Source organism: Salvelinus fontinalis, unplaced genomic scaffold, assembly GCF_029448725.1.
Source record: "Salvelinus fontinalis isolate EN_2023a unplaced genomic scaffold, ASM2944872v1 scaffold_0008, whole genome shotgun sequence".
NCBI classification, from domain to species: domain Eukaryota; kingdom Metazoa; phylum Chordata; class Actinopteri; order Salmoniformes; family Salmonidae; genus Salvelinus; species Salvelinus fontinalis.
The window spans coordinates 165,288-170,287 of record NW_026600217.1 but is presented as its reverse complement, the minus strand read 5'-3'; the positions used below and the strand labels follow the sequence as shown (position 1 = coordinate 170,287).

General features: G+C 41.0%; 1 protein-coding gene across 1 annotated transcript in view; it reads left to right on the top strand.

Moving 5' to 3' along the window:
* The window catches only part of LOC129842030 (dorsal-ventral patterning tolloid-like protein 1), an 84,630-nt gene that overhangs the window by 441 nt on the left and 79,189 nt on the right, over positions 1 to 5,000 (top strand). The window lies entirely within an intron of this gene.

Here is a 5,000-nt window from a genome sequence, read left to right as displayed (position 1 = left end):
TATCAGAATCATTCTAATGAATTACAGTAGTACAAGTCATATAGTATACAGCCTATCAGAATCAATCTAATGAATTACAGTAGTACAAGTCATATAGTATATATGTGTCACAGCCTATAAGAATCATTCTAATCTAATGAATTACAGTAAGACAAGTCATATAGTATATATGTATCACAGCCTATAAGAATCAATCTAATCTAATGAATTACAGTAGTACAAGTCATATAGTATATATGTGTCACAGCCTATCAGAATCATTCTAATGAATTACAGTAAGACAGTGACTATCGAGTCATATAGTATATGTGTGTCACAGCCTATCAGAATCAATCTAATGAATTACAGTAAGACAAGTCATATAGTATATATGTGTCACAGCCTATCAGAATCATTCTAATGAATTACAGTAAGACAGTGACTATCGAGTCATATAGTATATGTGTGTCACAGCCTATCAGAATCAATCTAATGAATTACAGTAAGACAAGTCATATAGTATATATGTGTCACAGCCTATCAGAATCAATCTAATGAATTACAGTAGTACAAGTCATATAGTATATGTGTGTCACAGCCTATATACTTAACCCACTTAGTGTTGAGATAACGAAGTATATCATTTAACCGTAGTACACTCAGAAAAAACAAGTTCTGGATAGAACCTAGAAGGTCTATTGCTTGCTTCATGTACCCTTAAAGGATCTATATAGAACCTAGAAGGTCTATTGCTTGCTTCATGTACCCGTAAAGGTTCTATATAGAACCTAGAAGGTCTATTGCTTGCTTCATGTACCCTTAAAGGATCTATATAGAACCTAGAAGGTCTATTGCTTGCTTCATGTACCCTTAAAGGATCTATATAGAACCTAGAAGGTCTATTGCTTGCTTCATGCACCCTTAAAGGATCTATATAGAACCTAGAAGGTCTATTGCTTGCTTCATGTACCCTTAAAGGATCTATATAGAACCTAGAAGGTCTATTGCTTGCTTCATGTACCCTTAAAGGATCTATATAGAACCTAGAAGGTCTATTGCTTGCTTCATGTACCCTTAAAGGATCTATATAGAACCTAGAAGGTCTATTGCTTGCTTCATGTACCCTTAAAGGATCTATATAGAACCTAGAAGGTCTATTGCTTGCTTCATGTACCTTTAAAGGTTCTATATAGAACCTAGAAGGTCTATTGCTTGCTTCATGCACCCTTAAAGGATCTATATAGAACCTAGACGGTCTATTGCTTGCTTCATGCACCCTTAAAGGATCTATATAGAACCTAGAATGTCTATTGCTTGCTTCATGTACCCTTAAAGGATCTATATAGAACCTAGAAGGTCTATTGCTTGCTTCATGTACCCTTAAAGGATCTATATAGAACCTAGAAGGTCTATTGCTTGCTTCATGCACCCTTAAAGGATCTATATAGAACCTAGAAGGTCTATTGCTTGCTTCATGTACCCTTAAAGGATCTATATAGAACCTAGAAGGTCTATTGCTTGCTTCATGCACCCTTAAAGGATCTATATAGAACCTAGAAGGTCTATTGCTTGCTTCATGTACCCTTAAAGGATCTATATAGAACCTAGAAGGTCTATTGCTTGCTTCATGCACCCGTAAAGGTTCTATATAGAACCTAGAAGGTCTATTGCTTGCTTCATGTACCCTTAAAGGATCTATATAGAACCTAGAAGGTCTATTGCTTGCTTCATGTACCCTTAAAGGATCTATATAGAACCTAGAAGGTCTATTGCTTGCTTCATGTACCCTTAAAGGATCTATATAGAACCTAGAAGGTCTATTGCTTGCTTCATGTACCCTTAAAGGATCTATATAGAACCTAGAAGGTCTATTGCTTGCTTCATGCACCCGTAAAGGTTCTATATAGAACCTAGAAGGTCTATTGCTTGCTTCATGTACCCGTAAAGGTTCTATATAGAACCTAGAAGGTCTATTGCTTGCTTCATGTACCCGTAAAGGTTCTATATAGAACCTAGGAGGTCTATTGCTTGCTTCATGCACCCTTAAAGGATCTATATAGAACCCTAGAAGGTCTATTGCTTGCTTCATGCACCCTTAAAGGATCTATATAGAACCTAGAAGGTCTATCGCTTGCTTCATGTACCCTTAAAGGTTCTATATAGAACCCTAGAAGGTCTATTGCTTGCTTCATGTACCCTTAAAGGATCTATATAGAACCTAGAAGGTCTATCGCTTGCTTCATGCACCCTTAAAGGATCTATATAGAACCTAGAAGGTCTATTGCTTGCTTCATGTATCCTTAAAGGTTCTATATAGAACCTAGAAGGTCTATTGCTTGCTTCATGCACCCTTAAAGGATCTATATAGAACCTAGAAGGTCTATCGCTTGCTTCATGTACCCTTAAAGGATCTATATAGAACCTAGAAGGTCTATTAATTGCTTCATGTACCCTTAAAGGATCTATATAGAACCTAGAAGGTCTATTGCTTGCTTCATGTACCCTTAAAGGTTCTATATAGAACCTAGAAGGTCTATTGCTTGCTTCATGTACCCTTAAAGGATCTATATAGAACCTAGAAGGTCTATCGCTTGCTTCATGTACTCTTAAAGGATCTATATAGAACCTAGAAGGTCTATTGCTTGCTTCATGTTCCCTTAAAGGATCTATATAGAACCTAGAAGGTCTATTGCTTGCTTCATGTACCCTTAAAGGTTCTATATAGAACCTAGAAGGTCTATTGCTTGCTTCATGTACCCGTAAAGGTTCTATATAGAACCTAGAAGGTCTATTGCTTGCTTCATGCACCCTTAAAGGTTCTATATAGAACCATTAGGAAGGTTGTTTGATCAGAACCCCAGGGGTTCTTCACGGAACCAACACTGGTTCCATATAGAACTCTTAGGTTCCATTTAGGATTCTATATGGAAACAATTAGAGCTCTATAGAACCATTCTAAGTTCTACCAGTATGTGTTGTCCTTTCTGATATTAATGGGTCGTACCAAGGCTATACTCTACAACAGATGCTATATGTGTTGTCCTTTCTGATATTAATGGGTCGTACCAAGGCTATACTCTACAACAGATGTGTCTGTCATGATAATGTGTGTGTCACGATAATGTTTGTGTCACGATAAAGTTTGTGTCATGATAGTGTGTGTCATGATTATATGTGTGTGTATGATGCCGTTTGTGTGTGTGTGTGTGTGTGTGTATGTGTGTGTGTGTGTGTGTATGTGTGTGTATGTGTGTGTATGTCAAATCAAATCAAATCAAATTTTATTAGTCACATACACATGGTTAGCAGATGTTAATGCGAGTGTAGCGAAATGCTTGTGCTTCTAGTTCCGACAATGCAGTAATAACCAACAGTAATCTAACCTAACAATTCCACAACTACTACCTTATACACACAAGTGTAAAGGGATAAAGAATATGTACATAAAGATATATGAATGAGTGGTGGTACAGAACGGCATGGCAGATGCAGTAGATGGTATAGAGTACGGTATATACATATGAGATGAGTACTGTAGGGTATGTAAACATAAAGTGGCATAGTTTAAAGTGGCTAGTGGTACATGTATTGCATAAAGATGGCAAGATGCAGTAGATGATATAGAGTACAGTATATATACATATGAGATGGGTAATGTAGGGTATGTAAACATTGTATTAAGTGGCATTGCTTAAAGTGGCTAGTGGTACATTTTTACATAATTTCCATCAATTCCCATTTTTAAAGTGGCTGGAGTTGAGTCAGTATGTTGGCAGCGGCCGCTAAATGTTAGTGGTGGCTGTTTAACAGTCTGATGGCCTTGAGATAGAAGCTGTTTTTCAGTCTCTCGGTCCCTGCTTTGATGCACCTGTACTGACCTCGCCTTCTGGATGATAGCGGGGTGAACAGGCAGTGGCTTGGGTGGTTGTTGTCCTTGATGATCTTTATGGCCTTCCTGTGACATCGGGTGGTGTAGGTGTCCTGGAGGGCAGGTAGTTTGCCCCTGGTGATGCGTTCTGCAGACCTCACTACCCTCTGGAGAGCCTTACGGTTGTGGGCGGAGCAGTTGCCGTACCAGGCGGTGATACAGCCCGACAGGATGCTCTCGATTGTGCATCTGTAGAAGTTTGTGAGTGCTTTTGGTGACAAGCCGAATTTCTTCAGCCTCCTGAGGTTGAAGAGGCGCTGCTGCGCCTTCTTCACAACGCTGTCTGTGTGGGTGGACCAGTTCAGTTTGTCCGTGATGTGTACACCGAGGAACTTAAAACTTTCCACCTTCTCCACTACTGACCCGTCGATGTGGATAGGGGGGTGCTCCCTCTGCTGTTTCCTGAAGTCCACAATCATCTCCTTTGTTTTGTTGACGTTGAGTATGAGGTTATTTTCCTGACACCACACTCCGAGGGCCCTCACCTCCTCCCTGTAGGCCGTCTCGTCGTTGTTGGTGATCAAGCCTACCACTGTAGTGTCATCCGCAAACTTGATGATTGAGTTGGAGGCGTGCATGGCCACGCAGTCGTGGGTGAACAGGGAGTACAGGAGAGGGCTCAGAACGCACCCTTGTGGGGCCCCAGTGTTGAGGATCAGCGGGGTGGAGATGTTGTTACCTACCCTCACCACCTGGGGGCGGCCCGTCAGGAAGTCCAGGACCCAGTTGCACAGGGCGGGGTCGAGACCCAGGGTCTCGAGCTTGATGACGAGTTTGGAGGGTACTATGGTGTTAAATGCTGAGCTGTAATCGATGAACAGCATTCTCACATGGGTATTCCTCTTGTCCAGATGGGTTAGGGCAGTGTGCAGTGTGGTTGCGATTGCGTCGTCTGTGGACCTATTGGGTCGGTAAGCAAATTGGAGTGGGTCTAGGGTGTCCGGTAGGGTGGAGGTGATATGGTCCTTGACTAGTCTCTCAAAGCACTTCATGATGACGGAAGTGAGTGCTACGGGGCGGTAGTCGTTTAGCTCAGTTACCTTAGCTTTCTTGGGAACAGGAACAATGGTGGCCCTCTTGAAGCATGTGGGAA